This window comes from Protopterus annectens, chromosome 11.part0 (assembly GCF_019279795.1).
Source record: "Protopterus annectens isolate FY-2018-M chromosome 11.part0, PAN1.0, whole genome shotgun sequence".
NCBI classification, from domain to species: domain Eukaryota; kingdom Metazoa; phylum Chordata; order Ceratodontiformes; family Protopteridae; genus Protopterus; species Protopterus annectens.
The window spans coordinates 364,522,046-364,537,087 of NC_056745.1; positions in this window are offsets into that span (position 1 = coordinate 364,522,046).

The window sequence follows — 15,042 nt, forward strand, 5'->3', positions numbered from 1 at the left end:
TTGCACTTAAAATTAAAATTTAAGGATTTCTTGAGTGGAGAGTCTGGGATCTGATATTTTTTGTTGTTGAACCTGTTTGGAACATTTTCTTGGTTTGTCTTTGTTTTTGGAATATGGACCCGGATTCATCACCCAGTTTTACTTCCACCCCAACTACTAATGGGGGAGATGGAAATTTGACAGCACTTATTGAATTGTTGTCCCAAAAAGTGGACAACTTGACACAAAGGTTTGAAGGGGCTAGAAACTCACAACAGGACTTGCGAGGTTTGATTAGAGTTAACAGTGTGGTCCCTGCACCTTTAAATCAAAAGGCAGCACTTCGGACCAGAGAGGCTAATTGTAGTGAGGAACCTATAACGTCGACGGGATTGCGTGTTCGTAGAAGCATGAATGCTGACGGAACCATCCCGGAGTATATTCATGGAGAGAATTACCAGTCGGATGGGATTTTAACGCGAACTGAGAAAAATTTGAATTCTTGGGTACGCAGAACATTTACATTTTCTGATGCACACTCAATTGATATAACTGAAGCTAACCAGGAGGTAAGCATGGACTTAGCATCAAAATTGAATGTGTTTGATGAAAAATTGTGTAAGGTATGGAAGTTGCAGTTGGAGATAGCATACTTCCGAGAGTGCATTAACTTGAAAATAATCCCAAAAGGGCTTAGGCGGTGGCAGTTCCCCACAGGAATCACAGAGGGCTCCGCATTTTATAAAGCTTTAATCACCTTGTTTGATAAACAAGGTATAGAACTCTTGGACTTCTTTTGTATGCACTACCAGCTTATGGTGGATGAACTGTTAGTTGAAATAGAGGAATTGGATTCCTCAATAAAGAACGATACTGTTTTTTTTAGGTACCGGTTTGAGTATGACCGGATTTTTGCAAGTATTGATCAATACCTAACAAAATTGAATGCAACCAAAATAAAGAAAATTAAACGTGATCTTAAAGACTACGAAGCAGGTACTGCATACCCAAAACCACCAGGTTCTCAGAGAGGAACATTTACTGATACAAATGGTACTGTAAATAACAATAACCAAGAGGCTGAGCCTAGGGTACGGGCCTCTCCTAATAATAATAATAACAACATTAATAGTAATAATGATGATATACACACAGGGAATAAACATCAGGATGATCCAAATACTATTCGTCGGAGCGAGAGGTTAGCGAGAACAATACTTCTGCTGTACCTAATACCTCGGGGCAGAGTAAAGGTGCAAGAGATCATAATGAAAGAAATTTTCGAGCCCGAGCCTCGAACTCAGGGGGGCAGAACAACTGGGCAATGAAGGGCAAAAAGAAAAAGTGGTAATAAATATAGCCCACACTGGTTTTACAGATAATGAACTGCAATGTAATGTACTTTTTAATTCCAGTTTTGACTTTAAGATCTTCAACTATACGGACATGGTTATCTGTCTGGAAACAATTGATTTATTATCGAAAGGATATACATTTGTTCCTACTGTTCAGTTTGATGTGGCTAACACTTTAATTGATCTTAAAATCTTTACTAGAAAACTTAATTTGTTAGCCTTAATGGGGGAGAATTTAAATAAAAAATCTGATTATTATGTTTCAAGTGTATATAACCCCCCTTTGCACCCACTTCTAGCACTTTTTGAAAAGGTATGTGAAGTGGATTTGCATAATTTAAAGAAGGCCAGTGTACCATCCGGTTATAGGGATAGGTACAAATATAACATAAGTAGGGCAGAGAGGGACATCTTAAGGTTATTATGTCAGGCTTCAATTCGCATTATGAAACCAGATAAAGATGGGGGCCTTGCGATAATGACCATCGATGATTATAATTCAAGGATGTATAACATCTTGGATAGTGACACTTATGTAAAGGCTTCTAGGAATGAGATGTATGGGGCATATAGGAAAGTTTCGGCTTTAATAGAAGAACTTTATGTTGAAGCAAGAATAGATAAAAGCTTATATAACTATTTGCAACAGCCAGCACCAAGGATCCCATTCTTTTCAGGATACCAAAGGTACATAAATGTGTGAGTAATCCACCAATGAGACCTTTGGTGGATGGGAGAGATAGCATTACATATACATGTGCTAAGGTTATAGATAAAATTTTGCAGAAATACATTAAATGTGAGTGCCAAATTTCAAAAGATTCATGGTCATTCTTACAAGCTATCAATAGCTTGGAGTTTTGTGCTAACGGTGTTTTTGTTACAGTAGATGTAAAGGACCTGTATTCATCTATCCCACATCAGGTTGGGATTGAATGGGTTTCACACATGTTAAGGATTTTAGATGCACCCACTAGTGAAATCAAACTAGTGGAAGAACTGATAGATACAGTTCTTTCATATAACTATGTAATGTTTAACAAAGACATTTTCCACCAAAAGGTTGGAGTGGCAATGGGCTCTCCATGTGGAGCCGGCCTGGTGAACCTAGTGATGGCTTATTGGGAAAGAACCTTCGTGTTAAACAACTTGGATTTTAGGGATAAAATCTTGTTCTATACGCGGTTCCTGGATGATATATTTATCTTATTCCAGGGAACTGATGTTGAATTAAAGGGCTTGCTAGAAATGTTTAACAACAGTACTCACTTCTTGAGTTTTACATCCAGTTATAGTAAAGATAAAATAGTATACCTGGATGTAGATTTAAGAAAGGATTATGATGAAAAGACATTTGTTTCTAAGATATACAGGAAGGCGACTCATTCCAATATGTATTTGCATTTTACTAGTTGCCACCCTACGCATCAGAAGAGATCTGTAGTTAAGGGGCAACTAGTTAGGGCAGCCAGGATGGCAACTAAAGATGAGGAGTTTGAAGAGGAGTGCATCTTGATGTCTAACTTCTTTAAGCAGAGGGGTTATCCTCCCCACTTCCTACAGGAGATCATTAAGGAAGTCCAACATAAAAGATCTGTAGGGGACTATGTCCCAATATTAAGTAAGATAAATGGAGGGGGTTCGGTGGTGGTTACAAATGAAGAAATGGTTAATACCTGTAATTTTGTATGCACATTTAACATCGACTCCCATAAAATAATGAATATTATCGCAAAAAATTGGGACTTCTTGATGAGTGATAAACATTTTAGAGAAATGTTTCCAGAAAGGCCTAAAATAACATATAGGCGTGGTAACAATTTAAAAGAAATTCTGGAAGCCAAGGGTGGATTGAACACTAATAAAGAAGGTATGAACAGGTGTAACATGTGTAGGTACTGTAAGTATATTGATGTAGGTTGCAATTTTAGTATTGGTAACCAGAAATACAGGTCCAATGGGAGATTTAACTGTAACAGTAAACAAGTAGTATATCTAGCTAAATGTACAAGTTGTCCGGCTTTCTATATCGGGAAAACCGATAGAAAGCTTGGCAAAAGGATCTACGAGCATACTTATTGTATTAGTAGGAACAAATTAGAGAATGCACTAGCTAGACATACAAGTGAGTCTGTTGGCCATGAATTTAAATTTAGGGTCATCGATCAATTGAAGAAAGATGAAAGGGGTGGACCAGAGTCTTTGAAATTGGAGAGGAAGGAACTCCTATGGCAGCTCAGGGTAAATGCCTGTCAATTTCCAGGCATTAATGAAATGACTTCCATTATGTGTATACTTAGGTTGAAAAACTTAGTTAGGTAAATGTTAGTAAAGTAAAAAACTAGTAAAACCTAGTATAATTGAATATCACATCTAACAATACCATTGAAAATTGGTTGGTTGTTAAAAGGTTTAGATAGGGATAATAGAGTAAATTCATCCCTTAATGGCGTTAAAGATGGGCATAACGAATTTTGTGGGAAGCACGTTTATATGTGTATATTTCCACATGTTTTTAAAAACAGATATACGTATATATATTTCCACACGTTTGAATATTCCCCTTTATGGTTACATCTTTTAGTGGAGAAATGTGTATCCTATTTGTATGTAATTTAATTTAATTTGATCAAATGAACTGAATGATTAATTTTTAATCCTTAATTTTATAATAAATTCACGTAGTGAATATATTAAATATATTAATATTAATATTTTTATTGTATTTAGGTCAGTGTCTTGTTAACTACACTGGTATGTGTATTTGTTTTATATTTATTTTAGTTTATATATACTTTGTTTTAGTACACTATTAAATAGTGAATATTTAAAATAAATTTAAAATATATATATATTATTTTATTACTTTATGTTTTTAAATAGTATAAAAGATAATATTAAAATTACGCTAGTCCAAGTGAGTTTAACCCTGTAAGAGGGTATATTAAGATAACGAAGACGCCCCGAAGAAAATGTAAAATTAATAGTTTGTAAAATTAATAGTATGTAAAAATATAGTATGTGCCTTTAAGTTACTAAATGGATTATTGATTGATTATTGTAGCTACACTTTAAATAGTGGTTTGTGGCATTGTTTTAAAGTTTCTGAGGAAGTTAAGACATTGGTCTTGACGAAAAGTGTATCTCTATTTTTATCGCACTTAAAATTAAAATTTAAGGATTTCTTGAGTGGAGAGTCTGGGATCTGATATTTTTTATTCTTAAAAGTTAGCCCAACTGAGATCAACCTCCTCTCTTCTAGTATCCTCCACCAAAACATATACACTTAATCAGTTATAATACAGCCAGAACCCACTGTTGGTATGCTTCTAATACAAGCAGCTTTACAAATAAATTTTTTTTCAACACAAGCATCTGTACAAATCAGCCTGATATACAAATGACATGCAATTCTTTACAAAATTCCAGCAAGCCTTACTTGGTTATGTCACACATCCAGTGCCCTACTCCTCCTGGCATAGCCGGCAACACCCCACATTGTCACACAGTATGTAACGTTTTTTGTTTTTTTTAAGTATGAGTAGAACATTAATTATTAATTAATCTTAATTAGTAACAGTGGTAAAGTGATAAATGTTTGACAACACAAGTAAAATATTAATACAATATGTGTATCTCCTTTATTCAAGCTCATGTTCCACCAACTTGGTGCTGAGTGCTTGTTTCACACTATACTCATAATCAACACTGAGTGTAAAAGATATTTTTTTACAAGGGCAAGTCCCTTCTACCACCTCTAAGGGGGCTGTTTGCCAGCAGTTCTGATCTGCAAGTCCTACTGCCTCCAAGATCACAGACTCTGTTTATACAGTTGAGTATCTCTAACAGGAACACACAGATGACCCAAGGGCAGCTGAATACCAAATTAGTGAAAGAAAACCAAATTATTTGCACTTCAGGTCAGATGCATATTTTTATCAGACTTCTTTATCAGTGTACACAGACATGGATATATATATATTATATCTATATGTGTGTGTGTGTGTGTGTGTGTGTGTGTGTGTGTGTGTGTGTGTGTGTGTGTGTGTGTGTGTGTGTGTGTGTGTGTGCATGTGTATGGGTCTATATTATAATAACGAAAATCCCTTTAAGCGAACACGAAAACACTGACACGTATTGTGCAAAATGCGAATATGCCGAACGTACTAAACCGCAAAATACAAAAAGTCGAATCCCCATAGTCGGCCAACTCCACCTCCCACTACATACAGCCTACCCAAACAAAATAAATAAACCACATACATACACTAACCAAAACCCTATTTCTAACCCTAAAGTAAAGCACCAAATTCCCTACCTCTAACCCTACACTAAACCTTACATACATTACTAGCTATGCACTTACCTTAACCCACACCCTAACCCTAAGGTCCATAACTATTGCACACTTACCCTACAGCGATATACCAAAACAAAACAAATAATCCACACACATACATTTAACAACACCCTAATTCTAACCCTACACTAAACCTTACATATATTACCTATCTATGCACTTACCTTAACACGCACTCTAACCCTAAGGTCCGTAACTATTGCACACTTACCTTACGGAGCTGTACCGCAGACGGGCCAACCATGACACTTTGACTTTTTGAATTTCGTGGTTTAGTACATTCAACATAATTGCAGTTTGCGCAATACGTGTTGGTATTTTCGTGTTCGCTTAAAAGGATTTTCGCTATTATAATACAGACCCTATATATATTTTATATATATATATATATATATATATATATATATATATATATATATATATATATATATATATTTGTCTTTCCCTTTCTGGCCAAAGCCATGGCTAGAAAGGGCCTGGGATAGACCATTTCTTATTTGTGGTTAACAACTAGATAAGTTAAATGAAATTAAAATCATCCAAAAGAATTCTATAAAAAAAAGAAGAGTTGGCTACAGCATACGTATATATTTATATATGGATCCCTATCAGATTATCAAAGTTTCAAAATTTCAAAATTCATATGATCGGACCACATAATCAAAGTTTTGAAAGTTTGAACGTTTTGAATGGAGATCACAGTACAGCATGGAACAATAAATTTAGCCTTTTCTGCAATGTAATGTGATCTCGGAGTTGATATATTTAATTAACAGGGGATGTGGAGGGTGCAGGGGGCTTGCCCCCTACAAAAATGTTAAAAAAAGATTTTTTTTTATTTATTTATTTTTTTAATGTTCGAAGTTTCAAAACTTTGATCATATGGTCTCTGCCATATGAATTTTTGAAGTTTCAAAACTTTGATAATCTAACATAGATCCATATATCTATATATCTATATATAGATACAGATATGTGCATGTGTGTACACATGTCATTTGATCTAAAAAACAAAATATCTAAATACAACTGGTCGAATATAAACTGGTCCAAATTCACTACATCTAACTCAGCATGGCACAACCCAATAAATAAATAAATAAATAACAGAAAAAAGTATTTTTGCATGGGGGGCAAGCCCCACTACACCCCACACCCTCTAACTTATATATAAGAACTCGACGGTCATGCAAAAAAGGGGAAAAACACTAAAAGTGTACCACCATCTTGCACACAGTTAGCACTTTGTCGTAACGTAAATTATAATATTACTTATAAATCTTTAAGAAAACTCATACCAGTGATCATAAAATCATAAATGTTCCTTATTATTAGTCTTACAACTGATAAAATGTATTGAAGAATATCATTATCTCAAATATGATTAGATTACTTTTTTGACCACTTGTGATTTGATATATATATATATATATATATATATATATATATATATATATATATATATATATATATGGTTTACTATCAAATTCACAAAGGCCCAACCATGATTAGTGGAATGTCAAACCGCAATAACAAAAGCCATCTGGTCGACTGCTCATAATGTCATTTCGTTCAGAATTGACATTGACAATCACTGGAATGCTCACCATCTGAAAAAAAAAAAACACTGTTGTCCCAGCATACACATTTATACTGTTTTGCAAGGGGGCAAGCCCCCCCCCGTAACCCCCACACCCCTGCTAATTATGTATTCTAACTCTGAGATTGCACTACAGTGAGGAAAAGGGTAATTTTCCCAATCCCCACTGTACTGTGATCCCATTCAAAATAGCGACTCTCATAACCACGAATATAAACTGCGTGTCGACTTTTTAGAGTCAACAGGATTTTCATTCACAATGTTGCCTATACAGACATTTACCCCCAACCATATAACGTCGATAAGGACATTTCATAATTTTGATAGTAAACATATACATATATATATATATATATATATATATATATATATGTATATATATATATATATATATGTATATATATATATATATATATATATATACATATATATATATATATATATACATATATACATATACACACACACACAAATATGTGTGTATATATATATATATATATATATATATATATATATATATATATATATATATATATATATATACGTGTGTGTGTGTGCAAAATGTATACAAATGACATGAAGGTGTGGTCTACTTAGGGATATGTGTTACCTGTAATAGTTTTTATGTAGGAAAAACAGAGAGGGAACTTAGAAAAAGGTTATATGAACACTCTTATGAAATTGAAAAAAAGAAGGAGAACAACGCCTTTTACAAACATTCATTCAAATGCCCTGATTACAAGCTCAAATGTTTAGTCCTTGAACAAGTTGTGCCGGATGCAAGAGGGGGAGATTGGGAAGCTACCCTAGAATATAGAGAATTGATCTGGCAGCTCAGGTTAGATGCAAGCAAAACACCTGGGCTAAATGACACTTTGAGCATAAGCTCTGTTTTAAGATTAAGAAAGGCCAGACTTTGATTAATTACATCCAATTATGTCTAGATTTTAGTAAGCCTGACATCCCCTAGTTCAGTTTTTAAGAAGGTTTTTAAGAAAGTTTTATAAGAATTTTTAAAAAAGTGTTTGTATGAACTTTTAAGAATTCTTTGATTTATAACATATACAAATATTCTTTTTAGGAAATCTAATAATAACATTTAATATTATGTATAAATAGGGAGCATTTTTTAAGGTTGTATATGAATTATTAAGCTCTATTTAATTTTTAACATTATTATACTGGTACAGATTTTAAATGTAAATTTATTTATGTATTTATTTATTTATTTACAATTAAGTTCAACCAAAGTACTGCTTTTTTAAGTAACGGGCTAATTGCATAATTAATTAACTGTAAAGTGATAGTATTTAAGCTGTTTGTTTGAAGTTTTTCACTGTCTCACTTGAAAAAGCTCGGAAGAGTCCGAGTGAAAGTGCTTGTGTCAAATTTCTGTTTGTCTCGATCGAAATTAAAGTCATTTGGACCAACATTTGAACTATTGCCTTTGCTTCGCCATTTGGATTTGTTTTTTCTTGGACCTGATTTATTGTACATTTTTTCTATACAAATGACTTGCTTGAAAGGGTTAAGTATAACAGTACATTTTAAGTCAACCAAAGAATGTATATCATGTAGAAAGTAAAGAATCTCTGCTGTGGGGAAAGAAGCTTCAAAGGTAATATCAAATTGTCCCTCAGGTGTTGTGACTAGTGAGTCATTAGATGAGGCATTGTTGCATCAAGAAGGCAGAACAGGGGCTTTTAGGAGTGGATAGAAACACTGAACTAGTAAATATAAAGCTTATTCCTGTAATTATCTATGTTTAAGATGTCATTGGAGCTTGGCTTGACACTACACACTTTCTGAACTTGAGTCATAAAACACTATGTTCAGCGAAATATATGCCTGTATGCAGTATTAGGGGTCACCAGGACTAGTAAAACTGAAGAGCTTTGTTAAGCTCCATATTAACTGAGCTGTCATCATGCGTCATCTGAAATCTTATATTTCCCAGGATGCCCTGCAAGGACAATAAATACAATGTTCTTACTATTTATTCTAAATGTGGCAAGGGAAAGGTGATAAGAATTTTTGGATAAATTATTTCTCAAAAACTAGGCTTCTGATCTACAAAGTTGAGAAATAAACAAAGTGGGTGGGAGTTAATCACCCTACAGCAGTGACCCCTGTTTATTTATTTATGACCACAGATTGTTATCTATGGATGCAAAAACAAAAGTAAGAGGTACCAACACGATCCGAAATCTTCACAATGAACAAAGTCCAACCATTAGACACGATAGAAATCCAAAAAAAACACTTTAATGTATGAAAAAATAAGCGCTTTCGCGTAGTGCAAAGCTACGCTTCATCAGATACATTTTCAAAAGTACTGCAGACTTAAATACAAAACATTTTGGCGGGATCATTAACCAATAAATTCATTATTGAATCAATAAAATGTATATTAGTCATTCTATCTTTCAATTAATGATTTTTTACTAAAATTAGCAGCCCTTTAGCTTAAAAATAGAAAATGTTTATATAATATAGTATAGTATTATAAAACTTCTCCATACGCAACAGTAGCATGCCTCAGCTTTGCACTACGCGAAAGCGCTTATTTTTTCATACATTAAAGTGTTTTTTTTGGATTTCTATCGTGTCTAATGGTTGGACTTTGTTCATTGTGAAGATTTCGGATCGTGTTGGTACCTCTTACTTTTGTTTTTGCATACTTTCTTTTTATTTTGGTGAGAGGCACCTTCAGCTGAGAGTTGTTTTCCTATTTTTGATGATGTTATCTATGGATGTCTGTTGATGCTGAAATGAATATGACTATTAATTGTTTATTGTTCATGTTTTGGTGTCAGCATGTTAAAATTCACTGGGAGAAAAATTTCAAAAATAACTTCATGGAATGCTTAATTCACAAAACATCAAACATCACTGTGATGTTTACATAACAGTATTACTCAGTTAACATAATATGAAAATAGAAATTAAATATTGCTTACAAACAATGTAGCGATGCATATGAAATATCTTGATCTAAAAGTTTTTGATTTAGTAATTTTGTGATACGAGTATATTTGAAAAATCTAAAAAGTGGTGTATGTGCCCAAAATCAAGACCAGTAATCCAAATGTAAGCACCGGAGACCAGGCAGATCCAACACACAAATGTTTATTAGCAAAAACCACACAGGCACGAAAAAAATAAGTTACATTATTAGCGAAAACCACTTGCTTTTTTCATGTTTGTGTTGTTTTTGCTAATAAACATTTATGTGTTGGCTCCACCTGGTCTTCGGTGTCTACATTTGGATTACTATATTTGAAAAATATAAACTGTCATTCAAATCTAACCTTATAAGCACATAAAATAAATGTGTTACCCATCCTTTTTACTAAAAGATTATCTATATCCCACTTAGTGACTAAAATAAAAATGATTAATCACAAGTGAGTATTTCAGCCAATACAGCAATTTCAGACAACTATTTCTTATTCATTAATGTCACTAGTTCTGCTTTCAAGAGGATGTCTGGTATGAATAATGTAAAATGCACTAAGAGTGAACACAGCAAAACATACCACCGCAGATGTGTTGCACTTTCACACACTGTCCTGCTTTCCAATGACAAATATGACTCAGTTCATTATTTTAGGATGTGCTAATGATAAGTATATCTGTCAGGGCCATAACACTTAAGAGATAAATGTCATAACAGTTTTGGTTTAAAGTGTTATGCCCCTTGGTAAGCAAGACAGGAAAATAAAAGTTGTGAGTCAAACTCCATTTCTGAATCTTTTATTTGTTTTCAGAAGTACATCAGCATCAGTACCTCTCAACTGTACAGATTTTCCCAGAAAGTCCAGATTTTTGGCTCATATTTTTGGTTCTGTCCCTCATAAAATCTGTGTTATTCTGACAAATTACTGGGATGATCTGAGGATTGAACTCACTAAATAATGACTTTTGAATTTCAGACTTCAAATCCTTCAGAAAATGTACGTTAAAACAAATCATGTTACTCTAGCAACTTTCTAAGCTTATAAGAGTAATATTTAAAATATGTCCCTATTTTTGGGCCTTTGTCCTCCCATTTTGTCAGTCTTTGTCCAGATTTATTGCACTGAAAGGTTGAGAGGTATGACATCATCGATACCTGAAAGGAGAAGCCAAATAAAATAACATTACCTGCAAATTTCTCATTAATTATGAAAGATAACAGGCAGGAAATCATGTACTATGTCCAAAGGAGGATACATCTCGATGATAAATGCACTAGAAGTGCCTTAGCTATATCCTTCACTTGTTGCTCAAATTCCTTTCTTCCTTACATCTCATTCTCATCTGTAGCCCTCTCCCCATAAATCCTGTCTATACCATATTCCATAAATACTTTCTTCTACTTTACCCACTGTTTAGACGTTGTCCTGTTCGATTCTCAGCTAGAGCGTCTTCTGTGTGGAGACATGCGTGAATGGGCATACTTTTGTTGAAGGTTGTGCATCAGGGCCGCCAACTTGGCATGTAAAAATCTACTGCCAATCATTTGTGGACCTGAGTTCCACTGTGGCGACCCCTAACCGGGAAAAGCCGAAAGACACAACAACAACAACTTTATCCACTGTTTCCTTCCTACTCTCCGTATCTTACCCTCACCAATTATTTACCTTTTCTGCTCCATATTTCAGCTCTAAATCACTCCCACCTCAAAAAGATTTACAGAGCTCATCACTTTCCAGTTCATAATATAATATTTAATCCATTTTGTCAGGCTCATGAGGGAATTCCTTATTCCTCCCCACCCAAAATGCACACAACAAATATTCATAATTTCCAAGATATCTGTATTTGTGTTCTGCCCGCTTTCTCCCATTTTAAAGGAACTCCCTCTAACACCTTCAGAGCCAACCTGCATTTCTAGAACATATGGAATGTTCCAGATCCACAGTGATTGCACTTTGATACTTATCATCCTCTTTTTCCATTCTTTCTGCAATATTTTCTGGCACATAATCCTGAATATGAATAAAATGCATCGGCTACTCCAGTAACCTCATAAAATGTCTACTTTCCCATCACTTTCCTCCTTTGATCATCCACTCATCTTCCTCCTTCATCCTCTTCCCATTCTGTCTTTAACAGATTTCTGGGATCCCTCATCCATCAGATGTGAATAAACCTAGTTCCATTTAACCCACTGATAAGGTGACTTCTCAAACTGCAAAAAAGCTGGTACAGCTGGTCAAAAATCAGCTAATCAAACATACTGGCTTTTTTTTTTGTGCAAGATCATCATACAGTGGGGATCAGCAAATGTACCTTTCACCATTGTATTGTGATCTCAGAGTTGGCATATATAATTAGTAGAGGGTGTGGGGACGCAGCCCTCCTCCCACGTTAGGTGTGCAGGGGAGCTTGCCACCCTGCAAAAAAAAAGTAGATTTTGATTTTATTCTAATCTTTTTGATTCAATGCATTGAGTGCTTGAATATTTGTGATTCTAACAGAATCTTTGTGATTCAAAGACTTTGGAATGTGTGATAGGTATTCAATGTTTTGAGACTTCAACTATCTCTTATACACTCCAATAAATTGCATCTACCCTCCTTCCTAACACCATTCCCATACCAGCCTCCATCCCCAGGTGCCAATTATCTTTCCATTTTTTTTCATTTTCTTTTCTTTTTCTTACAGATGTCAGCTACAATATTCCTATAAACTCAACACTCCACTCTTTAACCCTTTATAGTTCAAATTCCATCATGTTATAGCTACCCTGCTCCTCCACCTAAATTATTTTTCCTACGGAACTTACCTCATTGCATTCCGTCTCATAACATTCTCTCATAAACCTCTCACTCTCATCTTCGCTACTGCCTTTATATCTGTATCTAAACTTAAATCCTACTGCATACATGTTTTTCCACACTTGTCCAGCAATTCCCTTTCAGTCTCTTTTATGCATAACCCTTCCATTCCCTCTCTCAGCCCTCACATGTCCTCTCTCCTTGACTATCCTTAAAGTTTTCCAACCTGTTCACTACTTCACCTTGAAGACATACCATATGCATTCAAAAATCCAGTATAGCTCATTTTCCTGACCCTCTTCATCCCATCATGTTGTCTTTATCAAGCCTTGAGCATCTACCCTCCCATACAAAGTCAACAGACAACTTATGTACCATAAGTAGGTGATCCCACACCAGTGTCACAAGTTGTCCCAGATAGGTCACTCACCAGTAGCATGATCATCATCTTCATTATGTTTACTTTGTAAGTGTAGTCACATTACCCTGCATCTTACTCAACAAACTACTCAACCATCAATGTTTACTTCCATCATTTGTATTATGTTTATTTATTTGTATTTGTTAAGTGTAGTAGACCACTGATCTTTATAGACCTTTTTCATACTCAGCCTAGCAGTACTGCCTGGCAAAGTGACTTGATCAGAATCACACTGTAGGCAAGCAGATGTTGAAGAAATCAAACTCTGAACAACAGGAAACAGATTGATAACCGCTCATTGCCTTTATCTTCTGCATTAGCAGAATCCAGAACATCCACCTCGCAAATTCCAAATATGCACTTGTTTCTTCCTTCCTCCCTAACTTCATAAGTTTGTTTACCTTTCTTAGGTACCTTCTTAGAATTCATCCCAAACCTACAAGATACTTTAACAGTTACTTGTAGTGCTATAACTGAGGAAGAAATGTCACATTGTCTGGCTCCACTTTCCATTCTTTTTGTGCCTTCTTTAGTTTATCTTGTTTTGTGGGAAGGAGTTTTACTTGTTTTTACTTGTAGTGCTCTTTCAATATATTTCACCATCTACAAGCAACCGTCTGCCATTAAGCTAAAACATGCATTAGTCCAATTCTCCCTTTGCCTTTGTGCTAACCTATTCCTCACTACTCTAGGCAATACCTCCACTGTGGGTAGGAAAATACAGTGATAATAGACACCATTGGCTAATACTATTCTGTATCTCTGTTGGTCCATTCAAGTCCCCATTAACAAAAATCAGACTTGATGAATCCTTACATAAAGCACTTTCACTCTAATCATCTGAAGGCCTCAATTCTACCTCCATCATTATTAAAATAGATATCCCCACCTTTCTGAACTGGGTGCTTTCTTTATATAAAATGATAATAATCTAACCCCTTCCTTGCTTCATTTTTTCCATGTCTTCAAGAAACTCCAAAATTATTCCACAGTTGCCAGTTGACTGACACCCCTAGCAAAACTTACTTACCTCAACTGCATTATAATGCTGGGTAGTGCCTTTACTGAGCTATTTATGAGTGCCTAAACCATAACCTTCACATTGATATTTAACATGAAATGGGCATGTGGCTCCCAGAATATCATCAATCGCTCCATTCATTCAGGAAAATAATAGCATTTGCCTCCCTCATTGATGCCAGCATGTTCTCTTCCACTGCACACGTTAAAGGACCTAACCATTTCATCCTGCAAATCTTCCATAATGATATGATAAAATCCTCCCGGGAATCCATCCATCCCTGACACCTTCACCTTTTATCTTCCTAACAGCTTCACTTTCTTCCTCCTTGCTACTGTCTTGAGCAAGGCTTTACTATTCTTCCAAACTCGCCACATTCCACACTCTTTTGCCCCGTTCCTCTTTTTTCAGTTCCTCCTCTCTTTGCAAAACACATTCTTACATCTTACAAAAGCTTTCCTAATCTCACAATATTTCTTAATTTCCACTCCATCTCCTCACTGAACCCCTTTTATCCCTATTTTCTTGCACCTTTCGTTCA